Source organism: Dipodomys merriami, unplaced genomic scaffold (genome assembly GCF_024711535.1).
Source record: "Dipodomys merriami isolate MVZ:Mamm:240054 unplaced genomic scaffold, mDipMer1.0.p SCAF_663, whole genome shotgun sequence".
Lineage (NCBI taxonomy): Eukaryota > Metazoa > Chordata > Mammalia > Rodentia > Heteromyidae > Dipodomys > Dipodomys merriami.
Window position 1 is genome coordinate 380,001 of NW_027206250.1, and position 10,929 is coordinate 390,929.

Consider the following 10,929-nt stretch of genomic DNA (forward strand, 5'->3'; position numbering starts at 1 on the left):
TTATTTCTGCCATCCAAGCAGTGGCTTATAGTCTCTGGATGCTCCTCCATTGCTTTCATCCCAGGAGTGTCTTCTCTACACTGAGAAAAAGGCCTCATTGGCATTTCTCTTAGCTGGTTGCTGGACTTGAACTTGGGGCCTGAGGGCTGTCCCTCAGCTCTACAGCTCAAGGCTAGCACTCTGCCACTTTGAATCCTAAAGCAACTCTGCTTGCTCTTTCAGCCTTCTGCTAGCTGGGTAGTGGTGACAGTCTCACATGGACCTTTTTCTGCCCAGGCTGGCTTCGAACCAATTTGCAGATCAATGAGTCTAATAAAAGGCCACTTTCCTCCAATTTAAAGCAACAAGGTGGTCAACATAGAAGTAACTTATAAGCATGTTCTTACCTGAATCTAATTAAGAGCCAAAGTTGGGCTGGGAAGGTGGTTCAGTGGTAGATCGCTTGCCTTGCATGCATGAAACCCTGGGTTTGATTCCACAGCACCACATAAGCAAAAAGAAAAAACGCCGGAAGTGGCACTGTGGCTCAAGTGGTAGAGTGCTAGCCTTGAGCTGAAGAGCTGAGGTACAGCACCCAGGCCCAGAGTTCATGCCTCAGGACTGGACCCCCCCCCCAAAAAAAACAAAAAACAAACAAACAAAAGAGCCAAAGTTACTTCTGACAAACTTACAAGAATCCTCACTCTTTTTTGGGGGGGGGCCTGCTGGGAACTGTTAAAAAAAAAAAAACAACCTATGAGAGTAAACTGAAATAGGAATTAAGCAATTATTTTGGTAATCCTAATTTTTCATTTTTGCACTTTGAGGCAAATGTTTAGAACAATTTTACTTTTAAACTTTATATACAGAAATCCGTTCCTAATTTGTAAGTCTCCTATTAATCTGTTTTAATATTCTATACTTTAGTTTTTAGTTGCATTCTGAAAAATCCCTTGAACTCTTGAGGCTAGGTGTCACTCATTTCTTCTTGGATGCTTGTTTTAAAACAGATACACATTAAAACTTTTAAACTCTTAATGCAAAATTTACAATCACTATCATTGTACCAAAGAGCTAGACTTAACACCTTTATGCCTTAAAAAAAAAACATATCCAATGGCAGAATATCATTGAGAACAAATCACATACAAATAAACTTTTTAACCCTCTTTTTAAGGCCTTCTCAATTTTAATTTTAACACATCCAAGGGGCAGTTTGAGCTATGCTAATCAGATCATCACATCACTCATTTTTACCATCATGTTTCCAATGTCTATCTTCAGGGAAAAGGGACAGAATAAAGATGGGCCACTTGGTCCTTCCTGTGGAATGGTCATGCACCCATTCTGACTCTTTAGGGTTAGATGAACTGTGTTTGTGCGAGCTTGCTCTATTTCACCATGCGTAGACTCTTCCCAAGTCCTGTTCCACCACGCATGACCAGTGGAACTGCACTTCTGCCTGTTCACCCTTCACTCCTAAGGATAGATATTCTGTTGCCTTCTAAGTTTCTCCTTTTTGTTAAGCCAGATATCTTGATTACAGTGTAAACAGCCTTATGCATTCTAAAATAACAGATTTTCAACTTTTCAAGTTAAACAATCCTTAAAAAAACATTTAAAACAATATGAAAATTCTATAAAATTTTTCAGGTAATGTCCCAACCTCATAACCTTTTGAATTTTAAAATTAAACTCAATCAATTGTTACAGCATGCTGACAATTTCTATCATGAACGTTTTCACAAACACATAGAAAACACAGATTTTTTTTTAAATTTTATTTTATTTTATTTGAGAGCATACTGTACAGAGGGCTTACAATTACATTGGCAGGATAATGCATACATTTCTTACCACGCATTGCAGCCTCCTCCTTTGTTTACCCTTCACCTCCCTTCCCAGCCTCCCCCCTCCCCCCACCCAATCATACCCCCCTCCCCCCACCCAATCATACCCCCCTCCCCCCCCACACCGACATTGTAAAGCTTGCTTTGACATGACATTTTGTAATTCTCCTTGTTGCAACAGGTCCACCTGAATCCTTAAACGACTTGTTTGTCCCCATCTCCTCCACATGTTATACTGACATCAAATAAAGTGAAAGCGGGGGTTACACTGTGGGGGAGGGACATACAAAGCAACAAAGAAATAATCTTATAAATGCGTTAGAAACACATGCATGAAAGAAACGAAAACATTAAAATACATATTTAAGGGTTCGTTTTCCTAACATCACATTATCTGACCTTTTCCGCTTGACTCATACCTATACTAGATATTGCAAATAAGGGAAACCATGGGACCTATGTTTCTTTGGGCCTGGCTTACTTCACTTAATATAATTTTTTCCAAGCCTTTCCATTTCCTAACAAATGGGGAAATGTCATTCTTTCTGATGGAGGCATAGAATTCCATTGTGTATATATACCACATTTTCTTGATCCATTCATCTACTGAGGGGCTTCTGGGTTGGTTCCATATCTTTGCTATGGTAAATAATGCTGCAATAAACATAGTTGTGCTGGTAGCTTTAGTGTGTTCTTGTTTGTATACATTTGGGTAAATGCCCAAAAGAGAAAACACAGATTTTTTTTGGGGGGGTCCATTCGTGGGGCCTGAACTTTGGGCTTGGGCACTGTCCCTCAGCTCTTCAGCTCAAGGCTAGCCCTCTACCACTTGAGCCACAGCGCCACTTCCGGCTTTTTTCTTTTTGCTTATGTGGTGCTGAGGAATCGAACCCAGGGCCTCAGGCTTGTAAGTCAAGTGCTCTACTACTGAGCCACTTTCCCAGCCCAAACCCCAATTATTTAAATGTGCAAAAATAAAAATCAGTTGTATGTACATTTTCTAAAGTTTTCAAACAAAAATTTAAGAAAATATTTCTTTTAAACTAAGTAATTTTGTTGAGCTTCATTTTCCCAGGGCTTGTTTGTTTAGGAAAGCATTTCACCAACTGGTCTTTTGAATCCAATTTGTTGATGGAAGGCTGGGGAGGGGGGTGTCACCTGAAACTAAACTGGCTTGATTTTTATCCAATTTTAGACAAGAGCACTTTACATTGTTGGGACTAGCTGAAAAGTCAAAACCAGGCACACAGCCTTCTCTGTGACTGAGCCCAGATGGAGACTGGAATTTTATATCCCCAGAGATGTTCAAATAAATTTCAAAAACACAAAACAAAAAACCCACATTTAAAAGTAGTACCAAGGGGCTGGGAAGGTGGCTCGGTGGTAGAGCACATGCCTTGCATGCATGAGGCCCTGGGTTCGATTCCTCAGCAACACATAAGCAAAAAGAAAAAAGCTGGAAGTGGAGCTGTGGCTCAAGTGGTAGAGTGCTAGCCTGAACAGAAGAGTTGAGGGACAGCACTCAAGCCCAGAGGTCAAGCCCCACAACTGGATCCCCCCACCCATCCAAAGAACAACAACAACAACAAAAAACCTAGTACCAATTTTAAAACAGAACTAGACAACACAACAACCAAAGGCTGAGTTTATCCCTACCAGAACTCTGTGCTGTTCTCACTCAGCAAGCTGAATTGAGTCTGCTGAATGAGCCTGCCACTCTCACCCAGAACTTCCCTATCTCAGAGAGAACAGAGAACAATCAGGTTTCAGTGAATGGGGTGACATCTCACCAACATTTGTTGACCAAGGGCCTTACAATGTGGAAGAGAAGTCCCAGTCATGTTGGGGCAAGGGAAATAAGTCCTTAGCAGCCATCCCCTCAGAGTGGCAGATTCTCCCCCATACTCAGTACCCCCTGGGTCAAGGCTTAAGGGTAAGATAAACACCAAATGACAGACAGAACATTCGGCACACCGACACAACTTAAAAAGGCATGCTGTAGCATTGGAAATTGCCAACCAGAAAGTGCCAGACTACAGAAAGAGTTACCCAAAAAATGGAAAACTTCCCAATACAGACGGAAAACTCCCAAAAAATGTCTGCATGAAGTGCCAGACTACAGATGGAAAATTTCCCAAAAAATGTCTGTACTAAACAGCAATCTATCCAAAGGGGTCTGGGGACATCTCCTCATAGACTCCTTTGGCAGTCTCATAGCATGTCTGCCAAGACTCCTTGCCAACCAGAATACAGACCTGGTTGGAAACTAGAATTACAGATACAGAACTTGCAGGCAACCAAATATACAGAACAGCAATGCCTAAACTTGACAGCTGGGTTTTTTGGGGCATCTGGAGGGTCTTATGAGGCAGATTCCAGACAAGCCCCAGAAATGTTTTATGGACTTGGGACCCCTGAAAGACCACCAGAGACCACAACCAATGCGAACAGCAAAAGAGTCGTTTATTTGCAAGCTCAAGCTTGGTCCTCTGCGCACTGGGTAACCAGTGACACAAAGAGTCCTCAAGCACAAAATCAGCACAGCTTTTATAGTATTGAACATACAAGTTTAGGGAATTTCCACACAAGCAGTTACATGATTGGTTTGAGTCCACTCTAACATCACCGCCCTTTCTCTGAACTATTGGGATTTTCTGTTCCTGAAACATTTGGGCAACTGCTCTGCTTTCTTAAGTGTGGGCAAGGTTGGTGACAACCTGTGTTTTTTCTCTCTCTCTCTCTCTTGGGGTTACTCTGAGGGCAAACTAGCACAAGATGGTGGGGTTAATCTCAGATTGGCCTTACTTTGGCTCTTCAGCCTGAATAAAACATAGCATACCACATACAAAGCTTTGGTAAAACACAGGTCTGTCTTACACTGTTGGACCAATAGAAGTGTATGTCTAGTGCTGTTGCAGGGGTGTCTTAAGGTGTGTGGAGTTTTTCATCCTGATGATCTTGCAATGATGAAATTGACCATCTACACAATTACCTGAGAAGATCCCTGCTGAGACCTCTATTAAGTAACAGCTTAATAAAGAGCAATATTTACAATGAAATATATTGAACAACCAGACATCATGACCAAAATTAGTTTTACCTGATTCAGTGTACTTTTTACACTCTATATCACATGTACAAGTTCCTCATTCCTTTCTGTCTCATTATGTTTTCTTTCCTTATTTTTGTTTTTTTTTTTTCAGAACCATGGTAAATAATAGGGCATTTCTTATATTTTTGTCTTCTAGTCTTCAGAAAGTATGCAGTTAAATAGGATTAAGTTCCTTTTGTTAGAAAATTAAAAACACATTGGATGGGGTCTTCATCATAATTTTGTTATGATCTCAAACACGATTTTATTTCTGGCATTTTACCTGTGTAATCTCACTTCAGTGTTTTCTAAAGGGCACTTTAGTAGAAGGAGGAAATTCAAAGTGGATTCTGGTAGAGAATTTCTGTTACTAAAAACTCTGGTACATAGTAAGGTAGGCAACTCTAAAATTATTCATTAGAGAGATGAGTTGAAAGTCATCTTTTTACACACTAATACTCTTTCCTCAATGAAACCAGAGGATTTAAAATAACTAATATTTTTGAAGTTAATGGCACAAATGTGCATGAATTTTCTAGAAATAAAATGATCACTCATGATCACTGATACTTCAAAGAATGCTTTCCAATAAGAGGAATCTCCTTCAGATATTTTCACACAATGTATATCTGCCTGGTAACAGAACCTCAAACTAGATTAAGGTATCTAATAGCTATTTAATGTTTGTTACCTTTTTGCTGTAGTGCTTTCTTATCATATTGATTAGTATGAATTCTATGGCCAGTATAAAATTGCATTTGTAATAAAATTTACTAGATGGGACCTTCATGGATGAGGTGGTGTGGGGATTCTGGTGGAGCCCTGTCTGATTCAAGGGAGGAGTTGGTATTGGCACAGTGTCTGTGGTGGAGCAGGGCGGGGCTTTGAGGATGAAGCCCAGTCTGTGTTGGGCTTTGAGACAGCAGGGAGAGGACAGGAAGGACTAGACTTGTTAGGGGCCTGGACTCTTGTGGAGTAGGCGGGATTGAGCATGGAGGCTGGCAGGTGGATGGGTTTTCAGTGGAAGAAGTTGAGGTCACTGGGGGGGGAGGCTGTTTGGAGCAGAGCTTTGAGAAGGAAGAACAAGGCTACAAGGGAGGAGATTACTTAGAGGAGGGGTGCTGGTAGAGCACTGTGAGCCCTTGTGGGATATGTAGGGTGAGGTTTCCCATAAGGCAGGGAAGGGAATGGAGGCAAGAGGCTGACAGAAGGTGGGGATTCTGGTGTAGGAATGTGGAGCTATGAGAGAGAGGCTTTTCAAATCTGGCTTTGAGAGGGCCCGGTGGCACCAGGAAGACGTGGGCAAGTAAGGGGCGGGGTTTCTGGTGGAGAATGGCAGGCCTTAGGGAAGTGTGTTAGGGTGGAGGTGGGGTTTCTTGCAGAGCAGGATGTAGTCACAATGTATGTATGAGTTTTTCAGGACCAGAGCTTTGTGAGAGCAGTGCACTAGACTAGTTCGGATGGGTTTTCTGGGGTAGCGAGTCACCACTTCAAAAAGAAAAATCAGGTTGGGTGGGGATTTCAGTGTTGCAAGGCAGGACATGGACTTTGGACAGGGTTTCCAGTAGGGCAAAGAAACCTTCTAAAAGGGACTATGGAGGGACAAGGATTTACAGTTCATCCTGCTGAGACTTCCAGAGGGAGGCCAACTGGTGCAGTGGTTTCCAGTGGAGCAATGTGGGTGTCGAGAGATTGGATAGTGTGGTGGGGGGTTTCTAGTAGGGTTTTTCTGGAGCAGGGCAGAGCTTGGAGCCATGGAGCTAGTTGGATGAGGAGCTTTGAGAAGGAGTGGAGTGGGCATGGTATCTGGTGGTGTAGTGTGTGGATCTGAGGAAGGAGCCAATAGGGGGTGGGAGCAAGGCAGGACATTGAGAGAGTAGATGTGGGAGGTGCAAAGGCTTGTGGTGAAGCCGGGCTGGCTTTCCAGGCAGGAGATGTGCTGTGTGAAAATCTTCTGGCCAAGCAAGGTGGGGTTTCAAGGGCAATTATAGGCAGGTGGAGGGTTTTTGGTGTAGCATGATGGGCTTTGTGGGAAGAGGTAGGTTCAGGGCTGTGTTTGGGAAGTTAGGCCACTTAGAAGTAGGCTAGTGATGGGAGGAGTTTCTGATGAAACCAGGAGGGGCTCAAGGGAGAAGGATGATTGGGAGTGGGGTTGAAAGGAAAGGGAGGAGCTTGCAGGTACTAGGATATGGGAGCAATGGGACTATGCAGGACTAGAGTAGTTAGGGGCAGGGTATCTGGTGGATGAGGTGGGTATTGGAGGGTGGAGCCCAGTGCATGTGGAGTTCTTGGATGGTTTCTGATGGTGCAGAGCAGGGATTCCAGGAAGGGGTGGAGTGAAAGAGGGATTTCCCTATGGCAGAGGAGGGCTTTCAGGAAGGAGTCTGGTTGCAGTCAGGCCTTTGAAAGTTTATAGCAGGGCTACCAGGGGGTAGGTTATTTAAGGTTGGGCTTTTCAAGGAAGAGGTTGAGTGGATTTGTGTTTCTAGTGGATCCAGTCAAGTTTTATGGGAAGCAGGGATAGGAAAGGGGCAAACTTTAGTGAAGAGTGGGGCTACAAAACATAAAAAGTTACTATTAATAAATACAATATAAGAACACCATTTTCTGTCAGTGTAGAATTATATTACTTTTATATTTGCGAGAGATACTGGAGAAAGTAACCAAGTAATAATTCCTTCCTAGTGATATTTTTCTTTATTCCAATTGAGTGAAAATAAAACCACAGGTCACATCAGGCTCAGAGGCACACAGGAGACTAAGACACATGAAGCATTGGACTTGATTTCCTATCACCATCATTAAGGACCACAAATAAAAAGTTTAAAATTTCTCACTTGGTCATAATGGACACTATTGTGTTAAAATTGTGAATGAATAGAATTTATACTCTGACCATTTTAGAAATCCTAAAAGTAAGTAGTAATGTTTTAACTTTATACAATATTGGAAAGGATACTAAAAATAAGTAGGAAAATATAAAATTGTAGCCAGAATGTTCATTCTCCACCATCAATTCTAATCTAAAAGAATTTAAAACCAGAAAATTGCCATATAGTGAGGATACAGCATGGTTTCTTTTCAGTCATCAAAATGGTGACTTAAGCAATGTGTCTTTATCATTGGATGCATTGATGTTAAAACTTCTTAGAATGTGAAGCACTACGTTACAGACCCTGAAGAAACTCACAAGGAGCTGTGAAATGATGTTGGAGTAAAATTAATGACTAATTGGAGTAGGAATTGATCTTCACTAGGCCAATAAATACTTTGCAGAAGAAAAGGCTACATTGAAAAATAAACAGTGAAAAGGAAGCAGGCAGGCAGACCTTGAAGTAAACATTATCCAATGAACAACATCTACGGAGGCATGATTGCAATCTTCTTTTACCTAATTTACAGTTATTGACCTATGTTGTTCCCTAATGCCAAATAACAAAGCCATGAAAATGCAGTAATCATTTTCAAGGCATTAGAATTTACAGAAAGAATTCAATGAATGTATTGCTAGAAAGTAAAGATAGATGTCTGAGTTAAAGAGTGAAGAAAATATCCCCAATCTCTGGCCCTCCATTGTGAGAGGGGTACGAGCCGAAGCACAAGGAGAATGGACAGAAGTACAGTAGTGCATAATAGTAGTTCGTAAGATGCAATGATGAATGTAACAAGGGAGAAAATCAACAAAATCATCACAGGACTTAGAACAAATGGAATGAGAGAGGAAGAGGGAGAGAAAAAAGGGAATATTAAGAGTTTAAAAGTGGACATGTCTGCCAGGACTATCCTAAGCATATATTAATTAATAAAAATGAGGGAAACCATGGAACCTATGTTTCTTTGAGTCTGGCTTCCTTCACATAATATGATTGTTTTCCAAGTCTTTCCATTTTCTTAAGAAAGGGGTTGTGTCATTCTTTCTGATAGAAGCATAAAATTCCATTGTGTATATATACCACATTTTCTTGATCCTGTCATCTATTGAGGGGCATCTTGATTGGTTCCATATCTTAGCTATAGTAATAATGCTGCAAAAAACATAGTTGTAGATTTAGTGTGGTTTAGCTTGAGATCATTTCCACAAGTGCCCAGGAATGGGATTGCTGGTTCCAGAGCTATGTACATTTGACCTTACAAAATGATGCTAATTGAAATGAACTCTAAGTCATAGAAACAACAAGTCTTTTTTTTTTTTCAGATATCAACCTTGATGTAGGTAAAGTAGTGTATCTAGATCTTATTTTTATTTCATTTGCCTTTTTCCATTGGTTTATCCCTGGAAATCTCTGTCTTGATTCTGGTACCTTCCATCTTGTATATTCATTTATCTGATTTGGAGAAAGAAAGGGAAAAAATATAGTGATGAAAGAAGTACAAAGAGTGACCCATTGCAACAATGATATTCACACGAAAATATATTGGAAATGAACTTTACAACTTTGGGGTGAGGGGGAGGTGTGGAGGGTGGGAAGGGATATGAGAACAACAATGGAGTGGGCAACACTATTCAACAAGGAATGTACATTACTCATGTAACTGTAACCACTCTGTATCATATTTTTGAAATAAAATAAAATATAAAAATATAACCTATCCTAGAAAAAATATTCTTTTCAAAATAATTCATCTGTCACAGTGCTTGTGAGGAATTCTAGACTCAAGCTGTTAGACCTGGAAAGGGATAGATTGGGAAGCCATCTCAAACAGCAGTCAAAAGGCTGAGAGTTGTACTCAGCAAAGGTCAAAAAGTCAAGGGAAGACAGGGGTATGAGTTATTACTTCAAGAGTATTTAATTTAGAGCTTTTGGACACTAAAAGATTAAGACTTTAGAGACAAGATAGATGTCTGTTATGGTTGTAATGACCATTGCTCCCTTCTACTCCCTAACAATAAGGGATTCAATTAACACTATGTGTACAAACAATATCTCATGTCAATAGTTGTAATCACCAGCAAGATTGATGCCTTAGTTTGTGGATATACCTGTAGCCACTGACCACCCCCCTCCTAGCCCCCATAGTAGAAGGAATATAAAGCATGTCAAGCAGGATTTAGGGATCCAGAAGCTGGCAATGAGGCTTTGGGTCCTCTGGTGTCTTCTTTCCTATTACTTTCTGTGATTTCTCAGTTCTTTGGCCAGGTATCCCATCATCTTTGCTGTCCCATGGTTGTGGTTAGCGACATTACTGATATTCTGAACACCTCAAAACAAACTATGGAAAAACATTTCCTCAAAGAAGATTGACAAACGTATAGGAGCACCTGGAAAGATACCAAACATCAGCAGTCATACTGTGTTCCTCTAGCAAAAAAAGTACAATTCAGGAGTATCTTAACTTCTGATAATATAAGAGATGGATAATTGTCCCTTTTGTATATTTGCATAATTTTTCATAAACACATATACATTGTGAAATAATGTTATTTATTTCATAGGTCACAGACCATGTCACTGGAGTGATGACCCTAATGTCTTATCTCAGTTGCCTGATTCAGACTTGTGAATTGCCTAATTATGAACATTTCTTCATGAAACTCAACAACACAGAATGAAGTGTCAGGGTCAGGCCATTCCATACCTGTAAGGATTTTTATGTATATTAGAGTAATATACACCTACACTGCTCAGCACTTATGGCACATTGGTATGTTATAATTATCTTCAGATCAGAAAAAACGCTAGAGCTTAAAGTAGAATGATGGGCTGTACATTTTCAACTCAAGAGTGATGATCACCCCCTGCAATTATTCTCAGTGGAGAATCCTTCCTATACATTTCACTGACTTAGCTTCTACTCTGTGCTTTACCATTATCAGACAGGGTCACACTGTATCGAGCCACAATAGTGCAGCAATCTTAGCTGCCTTTGAATTTTACCTTCAATCTTGACACCAAGGTCAACTCTGCAACTCTAATCACATAGTTAGTTGACATCCAAACTTTTCAAGCCTAGTTAAAAATTCAGCCATCACTGCTCATTGCCAGTGTTAAAGATCTCACTCCTTTAGAT